At 47.8% G+C, this 18220-nt stretch overlaps 1 protein-coding gene across 3 annotated transcripts in view; it reads right to left on the minus strand.

Moving 5' to 3' along the window:
* Positions 1 to 14215, minus strand: part of NCKAP5L (NCK associated protein 5 like) — a 42134-nt gene extending 27919 nt beyond the window's left edge. The window contains exon 1 of one of the 3 annotated variants that reach the window (XM_083599604.1): positions 13734 to 14215. The gene's annotated coding sequence lies outside the window, so the exon portion shown is untranslated. Of the gene's footprint in view, positions 1 to 12373 lie in introns of all 3 variants that reach the window. The other 2 variants (XM_083599603.1, XM_083599606.1) reach the window with 2 other exon arrangements.
* Between the last annotated feature and the right edge of the window lie 4005 nt (positions 14216 to 18220).

Below are 18220 nucleotides of genomic sequence, written 5' to 3' on the forward strand. Positions count from 1 at the left end.
GACAGAGCAGCTGGAATAGTTTGTGCTAAGTTTTGCGCAGCTCTTTGAAGAGGGGTGGGGTGCCCTATGCTCCTCCAGGCATTGCTGGGCTACCAGCTCCCATCAAGCCCCGGCAGTGCTGCAGCTACGGAACGGGTAGGCGGGTTTTTTGCCCTGGGTGAGACCTTCAGAGGGGCACCACTGAGGCTCCCAACCTGTGTGTGTGTGTGTCTGTGTGCACATGGGGGTTTGCCAAACTGGGTCTTTGACCCAGGTGAAATAAAGCCCAGCCAGTGTGGAACATTCAGCGGTGGTGAGAGTCCGAGTTCCACAGGTTTCCTATTCCTGACATGCAGAGAAAATCCCCATGGACCTCTCCACCCAAGTCAGTCTCCCAAACATGTGAAAGAGGCGCTGCCCAGTTCTGCCCCTTCCCCTGCCTTCACATAGAGGCATTCTGTGATGCACCTCCTGGGAAGCCAGTTGCAGGAAGCTGCCATCCTGCTGGCCTGCATCTTGGTTTGTTTATTTATTTTCCCTCCTCACAAAGTCCCGATTCACAAGGTGCCTCTGGCACTCCTGCTTTCGGGTGTGTCCCACCAAATCAGATGGTTTAGGGAAAACATGCAGAACGGCAAGAGTGGAGAGGAGCAGCGGCGGGATAATTAGAACCAGATGAGTTTGCTGCTTTGAGCATGATTCAGAGTTTATAACCCTCAAACACTTTCCAGGCCAAAAGCTGAAACTCATGGTGAGAAAGGAGGACATCTGTTATCCTATGTGGGGGGAAAGAGAGGGGGAGAGAGAGAAAATGGAGGACAGAAATGCAGCTAAAAAAAGACAAGACAAGACAAACTTTTAAAAAACCAAGTGCCTCAAATACAAGAAACTAAAATTAAGTTTTGAAACAAACAAACAAACAAACAAACAAAGCTAAACCTGTGCAGTGATGCTCTCTAGGCTGAGCTCAAAGATTTTGACTCCATCACACTGGCCCCCGAAAAACATGTTATGCAAATGAGGAATTATCAATATTATATAAATAATTAACCCAGATTATTTCAACTGGAATAAACCAGAATTAGAATAATGGGAGAATAGGATGACAGAAGGAAAGCCGTGAGAAATGTATCAGGGTAAGGTGTGTGTGTGTGTGTGTGCATGCGCACGCGATTGATAGGATTCCCTGTTTGGAGAGGTTGCCATGTCGGTCTGTTGCAACTAAAACGAAGAAGTTTGTGGCCAAGAAAACTTGTAATGGCACAAACTCTCGTGGACTCAAGTTTGCAAACACCTTTCACCTTCTTGCATTCAAAAAGCATTGAGGGCATCACAGGGGCTGTGCAGGCTGGCCCTGCCCTCAACAAACCCAGCGGCCACGCCTGGCAGCCCTACCCCGCTGGGTGCATGTGAGAAGCAGAGCTATGTGCATACCAATTTGTTGCTTCACACAAGCAGAGGTTCCGATTGGCTCAGGATGCCCCCTCACATGGAGGAGCAGTATACATGTATGTGTAAATATATTTAGGCAGTGTTGCATATGGTTAGAGTGTTGGACTAAGACCTGGGAGACCAGGGTTCTGGACCTCACTCAGCCATAAGCTCCCTGGGAGACTTCGGGCCTGCCACTGTCTCTCAGTCTAACCTACTGCACAGGGTTCTTGTGACGATAAATTGGAGAGAAGGAGAACCATGCAGGACACCTTGAGTTTCTTGGAGGAATATTGGGATATAAATGCAATAGGCAAGCAAGAAAGCAAGGCCGCTTCTCACACATGGAGGGAAACGGGGCTGGGGGAGCTAGGAAACCCTTGCACTGGACCACTTTTGAGGGTTTAGCAGACAGTGCCATTCATTATCAACCTTTCCTCTACTGCATGTTCTGTAAATCTGCTATTGCAAAAGCAATATAAAATTGGTTTCTACACATTTCACCAAGGCAACTCTACACTTTAATCGCAATAATGTAGGGCTGCCGTATGGACAAAGCAGGGATTCGTCTTTCGGAAATGGCGTCTGGGCAGAATTCTCAGCTATTGTTTATAGCAACACTACAATAATGTGGATGTGGGTGTCCCCCACCCCATCCCACTAAGCACACCGTAGCCTGGTTTGCACGTCAAGATGAGCTACACCATGGCTCTTAGAGGAAACAAGGCAGCTCTGGGAGAGGAATTTGTTCCTCTCTGGTTGTTCTGCTGCTACTGCATTGAGCTAAGTCACAGCTTAGCTTAGCTTCTCGTGGTTTAGCTCTCTCTGTACCATTGAGCCATAAGCCAGACAACAAATCTTGGCTGCAGGTTATCGTTAGTCTGGAAAGAGCTAAACCACAAGCCTGGATTCAGATGCACACTGACCCAAACCATGGCTTAGCTCTGAGCAGCGGCAGAATGGCCAAGAAGGAACAAATTCATGCTAGGCCATGGTTTGGCTTTGCATGATATGTGAACCAGATCGCTATGAGTACGTTGAAGAACTACTGGCTTCCCTCTTCCACCCCCCGCCTCCAAAACCAGGAATCTCGGTTGTTCTGTTGAAAGGGTGGATGCACCACCAACGTCAGACAGTACCCAGTGAGGTCCCCGAGGGCACAAATAATTCCCTCATGTCATTTCACATCCTGACATGTCTTGGTGTGAATCACGAATATGTTTTCTGTACACACACACTAAGCTCCACTTCTGCCATGCATACATCAGCCTTCTGCTTAAGGCTGTCTTGTCTCTTGCAGTGAAAAATCCATTACTCAAGATAGTTCCAACAAGATAAGAATTGCCGTGCTGAGTCAGACCAGCACTCCACCTAGCTCAGCAGCTCTCCCCCTTCCTGCAGACAGACAGCAGCCACTCAGATCTCACAAGGCAAGTGCTCAAGCGCTCTTTATGTGTAACCATACTCTCTGCTTATAACTGCAATACATTCATCCAATCCATTTAGACATCATTTTGGTTACCCGGCTATCACAACATCCTGCAGCAAGGCATTCCACAGATTTACGTGAAGACCAGGTTTTCTGTTGCACTCCAGAGATTGAGATTTCGTCCAACGTGTCATCCTGCGGCAAAAGCCAGTCCGCTTCAGAGGAAGTAACAAAGCACCTATTCAGGAGAGCATTTTAAGAAGGAAGAGATTGCATACCTGAACTGAAAGCCTAAGGTGGCCATTTATGGGGCCCAAAACAAGAATTTGGCCAAGATACAAGAGAATCATTCAGCTCGTTCAGAAGGAAAGAAAGAAAGCTTTAAGAAACTGAACCAGGATGTCAGCATTACATCTTTTGGAACAGTCTGCAGCAGGAAGTTGATTTAAAAACAATACAGCTGTACTTATCCCTCAAGCAGGGGTCCCAAGTACACAAAGCTAAGAGAGAGACTTGGTCTCCACTCCCCCCCCTTCCTGCACCCTGCTCAAACTGGAGAGGTTGTGTCAGGATGCGGAATAAAACAAAAAGCATCTGTCACCAACTTCTGAATGCCCAGACACAACAAGAGCAGCAGCAGCAGCAAAAATAGCAGCAGAGCCGCAGGCAAGGATATGGCCGTTTATTTATAGCTGCAACTGGTCACCACAGCATGTCTGCGTGTGAAGCAAGAAGGGGGAATCTGGAAGCTGGAAGGGTCAGTGTGTGGGGGTGGAGTGGGGTGGGGTACACACTTTATTATTATTTCAGTACAGTGGTACCTCGGGTTACAGATGCTTCTGGTTAGAGACACTTCAGGTTACAGACTCTGTTAACCCAGAAATAGTACTTTGGGTTAAGAACTTTGCTTCAGGATGAGAACAGAAATGGTGTGGTGGTGGCAGGGCAGCGGCAGCGGGAGGCCCCATTAGCTAAAGTGATACCTCCAGTTAAGAACAGTTTCAGGTTAAGAACGGACTTCCAGAACGAATTAAGTTCTTAACCCGAGGTACCACTCTACACACAAAGCTACTCCCTTTTATTCCCCCAAAAAAGTCCACCACCCACTTTTGATAGTCATGGCTAAGCATGCCAAGAAAAAGAGGTGAGCCTGGTGTTAGCTATTTTGAGTGGCCTCAGCATACACCATCTTATTTCAGCAGTCCTTGCGACACCCCTGTAGAGCAGGCCAATGTTATCCCTGTACTGTAGAGGGAACAGGGCTGGAGAATGAGAGAACAGTGGCTTGCCCAAGCCCAACAGAAAGTTAAATGCAAAGGTGAATTCTGAATTAGCATCTCATCCCAACACTCAGGGTGAATTCAGATGTGGGGAATATTGCATTAGCTCTTCAGATTATATTGCTAGCACTTGTGTTGCATTTTCTAATGTGGCTTTCACCCTGTTGTCTTATGGAACCACTAGCCAATGTTGCTCTCTCGCACCCTTTCTGCACATGTGTGCTTCTGTTTCTCCATGACTGCTGCATGAAAACAGCAGTTAAGCACTGTACGCTGGCGCACCGCCCCAAATTTCATCACTTTACTCCCACAGTTTTTCTGGGCAAGGGAGCTGCAAACACATTGTTTCTGGAATCAACATGAAAATGGGTGCTAACAATATTCCACTGGTTTTCCAACAAGCTCAAAAATAATTCAGAAATTAACTGTTAGGGAAACGTTGGGTAAATGGAACAAACCGCTATGTCAATGGAGCCTGACTCTCAAACCCCATTTCGCTACCTTACTGAATTTGTTGCAGATGCTTGCCAAGAGAGAAGTAATCTATGCTAACATTATTTCAGTTTCTTATTCCCACCCTTGCTGTTTTGTTTTCCAACTTGAATGCTTTCCCCACCCTGTATCTAAGGAGCTTAGTGTGATGCACACTTCCACCCACTCCATTTTAGTCTCACAACCACTGAGCTGGCCAGTTGCTTCTATTACTAGTTTTGTTATTTTGCAGATTTCCTACAGCCCTAATATCCAAAAGGATTTAATTTTGGAGCATGCATGTTGAGGTATGTGTCTGTGGAAATGCAGCCTCTCCATCATTTAGATGAGGTTCCTTGCATGGTGTTAGGTACCATCTATAAATAAGTTTCAGTGCGAGTTCTCTTCTTTGGGCTGAGATGGATTTAAATGGTGGTTTAGACCACATTTTTTACCCTTGGGTGGAGTTTATTTCATATCGTTCCGCACAGGGGAAAACAGGCACAGCAGTGACCTATGTGCCAAGAGCCAAGAAAAAAGCACAGTGTACACAGAAACATGCTATAAAAGCAATTGCACCTAGAAAATCGTCCAATATCGTATCAGGAAGAGAGTGTTCTGGGGTTGGCAGGTGGTGATTCGGAAGCTGCTCTGTAACTAAGAAAGCTCAATGGACCAACAGTCTGTCTACACACCAAATGGCAGTAGCTCTCTAGGTTTCAGACGGAAGTCTCTTCTGGGTCTACCTGGAGATTGAATCTGGGACCTTTCTCATGCAAAGCAAAAGGCTATGATCCATCCCTATGCTTTACCAATTGCAACATCCATCATTTAATTTAAAAAACAAAACGCCCAGCTCTTATTCGAATAGCTACATCCTAATTTGTTTCTTGGTCACATTAGAGCACAGAAGAAAAATGTGTGGCCTTCTAGATGCTGTTAAACTACAGTTCTCATCAACTCCAACCAGGATATCCAGGGATGGTGGAAGTTGTAATCCAGGAACATCTGGAAGCAAACAGGTACCCCGTCCCTGCACTAGCGGACCAACTGATGGGAACTGGAGCTGAGACAAATGGGCACTGCAGATACAGAAGGGGTGTGTGCCCCAGTCAGATGAGCAGGGCACTATTATTATTATTATTATTATTATTATTATTATTATTATTATTATTATTATTTAGTATTAGTCCAGCCATTGTTACTTCTGCATGATACCCAGCACAACTTCAGCACAGATGCAGAGTAACTGTCACACTCCTGCAATCCTGGCCTTGATGTTTGCAACATCCTCCTCACCAGTGTCTGCATGCCCAGGCCAGCTGCACTTTGTGTCCTGCCCTGCAGATTTCTCCCAGCTTGTCCTTCGTTCACCCTCCTCACCCCACCCAACTGCTCAGATTCTGTCAAGGTTTTTAACAGCCGACATAAATACCCCTCCTGTTAAGACAGCACACATCCCAGAGCTTTCTCCCCAGGCTGCCCGTTACGTAAGTAAAGGAAAACTGCCGAGAGCATTTGCAAGGCTCCTTGGTGTCAAGGCTGCCAAGGAACTAGAGGTCATTAACTCCCAGCCCAGGGCAGGATCCTTTGTGCATGCATGCTCACTGACATGGGGGTGGCTAAGACGGTGCCCTCCAAATCAGCGTTTCTTAACTTGTGGCTTAAGATGCCTGTGCAAGGAGGTCACAGGCCTTCTAAGTAAACTCAAAATAATGATTGCTTTTGATCCATAACTGCTTATGATGACTACCTCATATACCGTAACTTTCTGTTTCATCAGCATACTATAACACTGTATTGACACCTGTAACTGAAATATCACAAAGGCTGCTTTAATTAAAGTTATGTTTTAATATTTTGGAACTGCTCTCTAGTGGCCAAGGGCAGATCCGGTAACCATTTACCACAAAGCATTCACCCAGGGAGCTGCTTTGAATGACTGTTTCAGTTCCCTTTTGAAGCACAAAGGCCAAAGGCATACCTTGTTGCAGAGAAAAGGCCATCTACATCCCTCTTCCCCTCCCACAAAGAATCAAGGTAACTTCACTGAACCTTCCAGGAAAGTGGTAATCGGATCTCGAGCACAAAGCAAAAATCCATGTAGCAAGACTCTGTAAGGAGGACTAATTGGGGTGCAGCTAAACCCTCCGCAAACATCATATACCTTCTTGCACTTACCACCCATGTCCCAGAGCACAGATTGCCAACTTCTGTAAGTTTGGTGTGTGGGGAAGTTCTCCCCTCCCACACACCAAAGAGACACTATTCCTGCAGGCTGCACCTCAGGAGCCACAATAATACTTAAAAAGTTAACTTTTTGGGAAAGTCGTTTGCTAAGCCCACCATACAACCATGTGGTGTTGCATTGTAGAGAGGTGCAGGCTTGAATTGTGGCACTGCTTGTGTTCAAAATTCACCACGGAGCATTGCAGCTTTTCCTTTTTGCCTGCACTGGGTGGAGCAGAGAGTCTTGCTGCTGCAGTCCTGGCCGTCCATTCCAGCCTGCCCCTCCTCCAGCTTACGTTAACTTGGCCCTAGAGTTTTACTCTCTTGTTGTTCCAACATCCCCCCCTCCCCCCCCATCCCACCCTGCAGCAATGGCAGGAAATGGCACCACATCAACAGCAGACCTGGGGAAGTGAGATGCTGTCTGTAAGGAAAAGGAAAGTCAGTAATTGTGCACAAAACAATGGCATGAAAGGAGAGAGTGCCCCCTTTCCGTCCTGTCCCCCAACAGCTTCAGAGGGAATCAGGATTATGGAGCTAGAAAGGAAGTGGGGTACCCAAGTCCCAGGGACCTAACCCAAAGGGGGGTGCAGAATTGCTCCCTCCCTCCCTCATCCTGGCTTCTGTCATTTCATGAGACAGTAAATATGAACACTCAGCTGCAAAGTGGCTGGAGATGGCTTTGCAGAGCGCTTTGGATTTTAGCATTCTGCATGCAGCCCAAGACTACGCAGGCAGGGCTCAAAAGTCCATCTGGCCAGACAAGAACCCAGCTTAAATTCTAGCTGCAGGAAGGCACTAGTTACCCAGTCACCATGAGTTCTGGAGACCAGCAAGTCCCAAACCGATGAGTTCATTAAATACATGAAACCCCCACAGAGGAAGTTGCCCACAGAGGAAGTTGCCTATTGCATGTCTGTGCTCTACACCTTGCCTCCTTCCACTCAGCTTCTGCTTGGATTTGCACATCCTGATGCATCCCAGTAAAGAAATGCAACACACACCCTGGAGGGGTCTGCCTTGTGTCTCCACACAAGTCTCTGCTCTGGACTCAAGCTCCTTCCTATCAGAAGCCATGCCCAGATTAGAAAAACACAAGGAATGCATTTCTCCGGGGGGGGGGTGGTATTTTTGCCCTTACACACTTCTCAAGCATTCTGCCCTGCCACATGAACAGCTATTAACAAATGTAATAGCATGTCCAGCAATCCACCAGTTTCCATTTCCACCAAAGATATTACATCTCTTTCTCATATAGACATTACATCCATCTCCCATATTCCAGCACAGCAGAGCATCAGGCAACAGCATTCAGCGTCATTAAATGGCTAAGAGTGAACAGTGAGAGGCTCCTACAAGAAATGCTCAGCTTGGAGGGTCTTAACACCTGGACTTAAATTTGCTGCTCAGGCACAGAGAAATCAGGAAGAAAAAACCCATAAGGATAGGACAGACTGTACCACTTGCAACTTTCTCTGCGTATTTTTCACTCTTCAGAATACAACTCTCTGTAAAAACAACACCGTGCGCACCAAACCAAATACTACAGCCTCCTAGGTGGTAGAAATCTTGCAAACCAAGGAGAGGGATATACTACACACTCTCTCCCTACAAGCCTGGCTTCCTAGCTAAGAGCTTTATTTTTTTACCTAGAAGGAGCATTTAAAAAAATACTACCAGCACTTGCAAGCTCTCATCAATTCTCCCATTGTCAGGTCTCTACACGCCTCTTTCTGCCACATGGATGGATGGCCAGCTGAATTCAGCAGCCTAATTGTAAAGACAAGAAGGTTCTGTAACTTTTTTGTTTTTGTTTTTACATGAAAAGTGATATAGTGGTTTAATTTGTAAGAAACCTACCTGTACAGACACCTGCTGCAGTAACATGGATGGTGTTGGAAGCGAGGGGAGAAAATAAAGGTATTATTGGGAGCCAGGATTCTTGGTCTCTTCTCTCAGAACCGAGGATGTGGGATTTCAGACGAGCCCACCTAAGCCCCTGGAGCCTGTTTCAGTTGCAACAACAAGGAAGTGGTGTAATCAGATGTTTCCAGGGATGAGTGGCAGGCACAAACTGTGTCACCTCTGGCACTGGTGATGCAGTGAATGTTTGGGAGTGCAACCCGTGACGAACTGAGTGCTACTGCAAGAGTACAGGCAGGTTGCTATCATCCCTGAAGGGAACTGCCTGCGGAGTCAGTGTGTGCCCACTCCTGCTACATAGCAGTGGCTTTCGAACCTCCAAGAACTGATGGGGGCTACTTCAGCCTCCGACAGATGTCAGAGACAAAAGGAGGTCATGGCTTAAGGCATCAGATTCAGCGGCTGGGATGCCGCCGCTTTATCTGGCTCAACGGATGCCTGAGAAAAGCCAAGATCCTCTTGGAAGATGAAATAAAAACACTCTCTCCCAGTGCTGCAGAAACAATCTAGAGGGCTTGACACTGACTGCGACCCGAAGCAAGACTCTCTAGAGTGTATTTAGGGTGCTGAGCCCACACCCTAAATAGGCAGGTTGGTACAAGTAGAAGAGGTAGACTCCTCTGAAAACGCCCTCAGAATTTGGGTCGCCTGTCCCACATTATGTGAAAAGATCAGGCACCATGCTAGAAGCTTCTTTCTCCAATATTTCCGCAGTAAATGCAAGAAAGGAGAAGTTTAAACTGCCACAGATTCTCTCCAGAGGCACCCTCCTGTCCTTTCCATGGGCACGTAGCTGTAAAAGATAGCCAATGCCTTTTTGAGTCCTGAAATGGCTATCCTGTTAAGATTTCTCACTACCAACAACAACATTTACCACCTTGGTCCCCTTCACCATTCCTAAATTATGCTCTTACCAGACACCCATCTCACACACACACTGTCCTGCTTCCCCCAGGCCAGGTGTTGGAAACCTTTGGCCCTCCAGCTGTTGCTGAACTGTGACTCCCATCATCAGCTTAAGATGATGCTCAGGCTTCCTCAACCTCGGGCCTCCAGATGTTTTGAGACTACAGTTCCCATCATCCTTGACCACTGGTCCTGCTAGCTAGGGATCATGGGAGTTGTAGGCCAAAAACATCTGGAGGCCCGAGGTTGAGGAAGCCTGCTCTACATCATGGCCAGGAAGAACCTGGGGCCCTCCCAATGATATTTGGACTACAGCTCCCATCATCCTTGACCACTTGTCATGCTGGCTAGGGCTGATGGGAATTGGAGTCCAACAATATCTGGAGAGCCACAGGTACCCAAGCTTTACTTCAGACTAGTGCTTCCCAATCAGCAGATCCCGTTTTTCAAAAGTGGAGCCATGTACCCCCTACTTTTGAAATTTTTTATACCTCTGAGGTTTTTCTCATTATGTGAATGGTGCCACAGACACGCCCCCCCCCCCCGGTGGGTTATGCGAACCCGCTGGGATCCATAGACCACCAGTTGAGAACCACTGCTTTAGACAGATTTCCTTGTCAGGATTTCCTGGGTACATACAAGTGACAGCCTTACACTTGGGACTGTCTGAAATACCAGCAGCACTAGGCAATGAACAGTGCAGGATAGAATCCACGTAATGCTAGAATATTTTGGACAGGCATCTTTTTTCTCTTTTTCCAAACACAGTTTCATACGGAAACGGCAGCACGTCGATGTTCCAGTTTTACACTCAGTGTGGGTTGTGATGGCTCTTGCCCATGCTTATACCCAACGCTCAGTTTGCAAAGGAGCACAGACAGCATGTCTGTATGGGTGGTCAACACCCATTTATCAGGAATTCCCCAAGTCCATTCATGCACAACTACATCAACTACATGTACAAACTTACACTCAATAAAAAGTCAGAGTAATTGCTTCTTAAGAGGGAAGGGCATGTGAGGGGGGAAAGCATTCAGTAGTATCTATTTGTTATTTTATCGTGAAACACAATAAAGCAAAAAAGAAAAAGAAATAAAACTAGTACAGTAAAATAAGAAAAAAACTTAAGACAAAATATCCACAGCTCAGCAAAGTCAGTACCAAGAATCAGTGGCTGGAAATGTCTGCATAAATAGTTAAGTAGGGGCCACCATGGAAAAGACCCTACTTTGAGTTGCCATAAGATGCATCTCCACTAGATATGGCATAGCTACATGGTGTGTCACGCAAATGCTCCTGGGCCTGGAAAGGGGTTGGTTTAACCTCTGGTTTGCTAGTAAAACTGAATTACTGTGTCTAAATAGTGTGTCACCAACATGAAAAGTTTGGAAAGCTCTGGCCTAGGCAAATGGACTGACTATCTGTCTGGAAGGAGGCACTTTCTTAGGTAGCTGGGTTATTCAAGGCCTTATAAGTTAGCAACAAAACCTTAGCAGTTTGTAGATATCATCTTGACAACAATAGTGCCTTGCATTCCATTTACTAAACCAGGTTCCATCCCTGAAGTATCTCAGCACCCACAACTTATTTGCTCTTACAACTCATAGGCTGCATTGCAAAGCAGTGCTCCAGCACAAAATTCCTATTGAACTCATGCCAGCTCCCAGAAGGCTAAGCACGCAGGTCTGTAGCAGCAAAAACAAGAGATTCTTGTGGCACTTTATGAAAGCTTATGCCACAATCTGTTCAAGTGCGTTCTAGTTGGTCAGATGCATGATGCGTTATCTTCAGTTGGTGAGTTGTGTACATGTTTGCCCACTGAAGACTGCACATCAATGCATCTGATGAAGGGGGCTCCATGCCACAAAAGTATGGATCACAATAAATTTGCCAGTCTTTAAAAGTGCCTGCTTTCCCAGCCTTTCCCAATCTAGTGCTCTGTCAGAGAATGAAGTCCAAAATATCTGGAGGTTGGGAAAAGCTGTGCTAGATGATTTTACTGTTTCGATATATCATGCTGCGATGGAAGGCAAAGGACAGTGCAGATCTAGTTAACCCTGGACCTGGTAAAATTAAGAAAAGTCATATTTATCCAGCTTTTATCCCAAGAGGATGAAACTGGCATACAAGGGTTTTCAACTGCCACATTCTGTATCCATCACATAAGTCACTCAAATATGCAGATCTTGTAGGTTGGTGCATATTTGGAGAAGAAATGGCAAAGTAACTTGCCTCAAGTTTGTCAGAATCTGTGGCAAGGCTCTGATTGCCGCATGTAGGTTTCTTTTCCCTTTTTTGGGGGGGGAGGGGAGGCTCCTGCGCTTTTAACAGCCATACAATACAGCTAAATTCAACAAATAAATCACTCCCTATCTTCATGGGAAGAGAGGACATCCCCTGTTGAAAGACAGAAACAGTAGGCAAGAGAAGGTAATTCAATCTATGTCCCCATAGAGCAAGGATACGGGACTATATGGCCCTCCTCACATTAAACCCATTTTACAGATAAGGAAAACCAAAGCAGGTGGGCAGGGAAGGCTTTCAATAAGCTGGTAGAGAAAGCAGCAAGGATGCTGTTGGAGGCTACGGAGATGACTATTTCAAGCCGGCCTACAGAGCAGTTGCAATGCAGCTTCTTCTTAGAGAGCAGCGTTTCATACAGATGTGCGTGCCGCATCACAACAGCGGTTGGCTAAGGCAGTTGCTCCCCTCCTTCCCAATATACCTCTGCTGTTCCTGCGGCCAGGCTTCCTCCGACCAGAAGTCCTTCATGCAAGGATTGAGCGGGTCCCTTCCAAGCATGCGGAAAGGAAGCGCTGGCCGGGGCATGGGGGGAGGGGGTGGGGGGGATAGAAACGGGTCGGTTCACGCATGCGTAACTAGGGAGCTTTAGGATGAGAAGCGGGGGAGGAGGGGCAGATAACGGGTCGGTAATCCCGGGAGGCGGTAGTGTATTCTGCGGGTGGGGAGCAGAACTGGCGGCCATTCAGGGCTGCGCCAGCTCGCTGAGAAGTTCCTCCGAGTTAGTTGGGGTTTTGAAATATCCCAAATCGGTGCGCGCGCGTGCATTGCAGGGGGGGGGGGCTGGGCGCGTTGGATCGGAAGGCAGCGCCCCCGATCTCCGCGGGACCCGCTCCCAGCCTGGCAGGCGCGCTTAGGGGCTGCAGCAGCCCTTGGCCAGAGCAGCAGCAGCAGCAGCAGGAGTCAGCTGGCAAAACGAGCCTCCAGGGCTGCGGAAATGAGATGGGACTCATCCACTCCCATCTCCCTTTCCCCACGAAGCAGAACCTCACATGGGGCGGGGAGGAGACGCGCTTTGGCCCAGAAAGAGCTGCAACAACGATGGATTCCCCAAAGAACCTTTTTTTTTGCAGAGGAAGTTGCAAAATAGGGGGAAATTCCCGACGTCAAGCCGTTTTACTTGCAGGGGTCTCCGTATTGGGACGCTGCGGACGTCTCTCCAATGCACCGTTGCCCCGAAATCGTTATGTCTTAGTAGCAGGCTCTTCTGAAATCCAAGCGTTCTCATTTACTGTACGCAACCCAAACCTACTTTAGGCTGAAATACTACGCGGGGTTAAGCGCGATTGGAAACAGGTCTTGCTTCTGAGCAGATGGTCTGCTACACAGGATTGCAAACCGCCCTGGCACGCCGCGAAAGTAGCGACAGATAAATATCCATCTCCCCCGATATATCTGCCCCTGCCTCGCAAGATGGGGTCTTATTATGGGCCGCTGTCTTTCCTCCAGACCCCATTCGCCAGACGCCTCTCCAGTACGGAAAGGGTTAAAGTCAGGGCTCTGCAACCAAACCAACGTTTTTAAAGAGACAGACCCTGGTTCTTGGAAAGGGGCCCGGGGAGGCAGTCAGAGGGGATATTGCGCCTTGCAAGTTATTCCCCCGACACATTCCCCGCCGTGCAGCCAGCTCGGGCTAACGCTACCCAGGGCTGCATTGTGGGGCCTGCAACGTTTCCCTTAATGCACCCACAAACGGCCTGCAAGAGTTAAAAGTCTTCCAGGGGGAGGTGGAAAAGGAAATCCAGATCGGTGCTGCGGAGAAGAAAGGACTGCTCTGGACTCACCCCGTTGGCGTCAATCGCGGACGATGCTGTCATGCCACAAAAGGGTGCCCTTTGCCGGGACTTGCAGCGAGACTCTGCCTTCCTCGCCTCCCAAGGCCACTCCAGAAGAAAGTGATGTCATCATGGCTTTAAAACGGTGGGGACTCCTCCCTGCATCTAGACCCGCGGCAGCCAATGGGCGCTTGGTCCAAGCTCGCTCGGCGCCAGATGTTTCTCATTTCGGAGCGGGGCTCGGACCTCCAAGGCTGAGCTCAGCTCTCTCCAGGCCGAGTGAGTCGAGCAGCCCCGGGGAAGCAGCAACAGCAGGGCTTGCAACGGTTGCCAAAGGGGGAAAGGCCTGGGCACGCTTGAGGAGCAAGGCAAGGAAAGAGGTTGTTTTGCTTTCCAGATGGAGCCTGGGCTTGAGCGGGTTCCTGAGATCCTTCCGCACCCGGCAAAAATCGCTCAGATCGCTGGAGATCAGAATGCAGTCCTTGCTCCACTGACCTTAAATGGGGGTCTCCATAAAAGGCGGATCTACACGGATCCTCATGGATCCTCCACTTTTTAAAAAATAATTCCAACAAATGCAGTGTCAAATCACACCTAGAAGGCACGCCTACAAACTGGACTATAAAAAACGTGGATCCCACACTTTGCCGCCCTGCAGCACCACAAAAACATGGATCCGAGGCACGGATCCTCATGAATTCATATGATTTTTATATTGAAACAAAATGAAAACACCGTGCTACTGTAGACCACATCTTAATCTGTAGGAGGAACCAAAGAAATCACGCATCCACTGTTTCGTGGTGCCGCAATGGCGCAAAAACATGGTTAAAAAACACGGATCCTCATGAATCCTAATGATTTTTGTACTAGATCAGCCCAAATTCACTGTCAAATTACACATCATGGCCAGGGGCACAGCATCCACCACAGAAATCACAGGTCCATGGCTTCCTGGCCATACCGTGGCCCAAAAACGTGGTTTTCAAGCACGGATCCTCATGGATCCTCACGCTTTTTGCATTGGGCCAACCCAAACTCACCGTCAAATCACACATCGTGTCCAGGGGCACAGCATCCACCACAAAAAACTGAGATCCACGGTTATCTGGCAGTGGCATGGCCCAAAAACGTGGTTTTGAAGCACGGATCCTCATGGATCCTCATGATTTTTGCATTGGGCCAACCCAAACTCACCGTCAAATCACACATGATTTCCAGGGGCATAGCCTGCACCACAAAAATCACGGATCCACGGCTTCCTGGTCATACCGTGGCCCAAAAACGTGGTTTTCAAGCACGGATCCTCATGGATCCTCACGCTTTTTGCATTGGGACAACCCAAACTCACTGTCAAATCACACATCGTGTCCAGGGGCACAGCATCCACCACAAAAAACAGAGATCCACGGTTATCTGGCAACGGCATGGCCCAAAAACGTGGTTTCGAAGCATGGATCCTCATGGATCCTCATGATTTTTGCATTGGGCCAACCCAAACTCACCGTCAAATCACACATGATTTCCAGGGGCATAGCCTGCACCACAAAAATCACGGATCCACGGCTTCCTGGCCACTCCATGGCCCAAAAACGTGGTTTTCAAGCACGGATCCTCATGGATCCTCACGCTTTTTGCATTGGGACAACCCAAACTCACTGTCAAATCACACATCGTGTCCAGGGGCACAGCATCCACCACAAAAAACAGAGATCCACGGTTATCTGGCAACGGCATGGCCCAAAAACGTGGTTTCGAAGCATGGATCCTCATGGATCCTCACGCTTTTTGCATTGGGCCAACCCAAACTCACCGTCAAATCACACATCATTCCCAGGGGCACAGCATCCACCACAAAAATCACGGATCCACGGCTTCCTGGCCATACCGTGGCCCAAAAACGTGGTTTTGAAGCACGGATCCTCATGGATCCTCACGCTTTTGCATTGGGCCAACACAAACTCAATATCAAATCACATATCATAGCCACGGGCACAGCCTGCACCACAAAAAACTCAGTTCCACGCCTGCCTGGCCATACCGTGGCCCAAAAACGTGGTTTTGAAGCACGGATCCTCATGGATCCTCATGCTTTTGCATTGGGCAAACACAAACTCAATGTCAAATCACATATCATAGCCACGGGCACAGCCTGCACCACAAAAATCACGGATCCACGGCTTCCTGGTCATACCGTGGCCCAAAAACGTGGTTTTCAAGCACGGATCCTCATGGATCCTCACGCTTTTTGCACTAGATCAGCCCAAACTCACTGTCAAATCACACATCATGGCCAGGGGCACAGCCTGCACCACAAAAATCACGGATCCACGGCTTCCTGTTCATACCGTGGTCCAAAAACATGGTTTTGAAGCACGGATCCTCATGGATCCTCACACTTTTTGCATTGGGCCAACCAAAACTCACTGTCAAATCACACATCATGGCCAGGGGCACAGCCTGCACCACAAAAATCACGGATCCACGGCTTCCTGGTCATACCGTGGTCCAAAAACGTGGTTTTCAAGCACGGATCCTCATGGATCCTCACGCTTTTTGCACTAGATCAGCCCAAATTCAACATCAAATCACACATCATGGCCAGGGGCACAGCCTGCACTACAAAAAACTGAGATCCACGGCTTCCTGGCCATACCGTGGCCCAAAAACGTTGTTTTGAAGCACGGATCCTCATGGATCCTTACGCTTTTCGCATTGGGCCAGGCCAAACTCACTGTCAAATCACACATCAAGTCCAGGGGCACAGCCTGCACCACAAAAAACTCGGATCCACGGCTTCCTGGCAACTCCATAGCCCAAAAACATGGTTTTGAAGCACGCATCCTCATGGATCCTCATGCTTTTGGAGCATCTCCACGCCCATTGTTCTGCCCAGACTCTGATGTCCAGCACCAAGGGCCTTTTGGTGGTTACCTCACTGTGAGAAGCAAAGCGACAAGGAACCAGGCAGAGGGCCTTCTTGGTAGTGGCGCCTGCCCTGTGGAATGTCCTCCCATTAGATGTCAAAGAGATAAACAACTACCTGACATTTAGAAGACATCTGACGGCAGCCCTGTTTAGGGACGTTTTTAATGTGTGACTTTTTAATGTATTTTTATTTCATTTTTTGGGGGGGAAGCCACCCAGAGTGGCTGGGGAAACCCAGCCAGATGGGCAGGGTACAAATATATTAGTAGTAGTAGTAGTAGTAGTACTTTGTAGGATTTGATAATCTTTATAGGTCTTTTAAATTTCTAATCTATCTATATATCTATCCCCTCCCCCTTTTCCCTTTCTGTACTTCCCTATCCTTATAAAATTGAATATATATATTTATTTTTAAAATTTACGGCTCCACAGTTTTCTTGGTCGCCCCATATTCATTACCCGATCACCTATGCTGCTCATGGCCAGATCACTTTGGGGCACTGCCATGCTGTAAAAAGATTCTCATAAAGCACAGATCCCCATGGATCCTTAGGTTTTTTATGTTTGGTCACCCTGAAATCACTATCAAATCACACATGATGTATATGACCACAGAATGAACCACAAAAACCACAGAGCACAGCCAAGGAACAAACACTATATTAAATACTTTAATCCTCATGGATTGGCATGATTGTTAAATGGACTCCACCAAATTATATTGTAAGATCACACCAATGTCCATGGAATGACTGAAATACAAACACTATCTGAAATGGTTCTGCATTAGCAAGAACATTGAATTAAAATGACATTCATATTCATAGCTTCCACTGTGAAGAACAGCACCTGGAAATTTTTGACGCTGCTAAACCTCAAGAATATCCAAGGCAGAGATTGTGATGATCTTACCTGTGAATGTAAATTATCAAACCAACTAGATGGAGACCACCAAAGTAACCATGAAAAACAATCACCTGTCTCGCGTCAATTCAGCTACAAATGGTTCTGGGACAAAAGTTGGTTGCTTTGCGGGGGTGGTAATTATAAATGGAGGTTTAACTGCAAGTTTTCTTGCCAACAGATTTTGTCAGTGCAAACTTTGAAATAGGGGGTTTCCAACGTGGTGCCCATGGGCATCATGGTGCCTGCTGACAGCTTTCCTGGAGTCCACCACGTGTTTTTAGAAAAAGAACAGGATTAGTGGTGAATTGTGCCCAGCATGACTTCAGATTGTTCATAGTACATTTGATTGACTGCAGGGACTTATGAAGGGGCAGCGGGGTGATGGTGCCCCGGGGTGCCATGCTGGGGGGAGAGTGACAGTACGGTCGCTGTACTGGCTGCCACTTGTGCGGCGTCCATGTGGGCTGCCGCTCTTGCGGCAACTGTACAGGCAGCCCCTCTCGCAGCGACCGTATGGGCCATATGGGCAGCTGCTCTCGCGGTGACTGTACAGGCTGCTGCTCGCGTAGCGTCCATACAGGCAGCCCCTCTCACGGCGGTCATACAGGCTGTATGGGCAGCCGCTCTCCTGGCGACCATACGGGCTGCCACACGCACAGCGG

The sequence above is a fragment of the Podarcis filfolensis genome (genome assembly GCF_964270895.1).
Source record: "Podarcis filfolensis genome assembly, chromosome: 2".
NCBI classification, from domain to species: Eukaryota; Metazoa; Chordata; class Lepidosauria; order Squamata; family Lacertidae; genus Podarcis; species Podarcis filfolensis.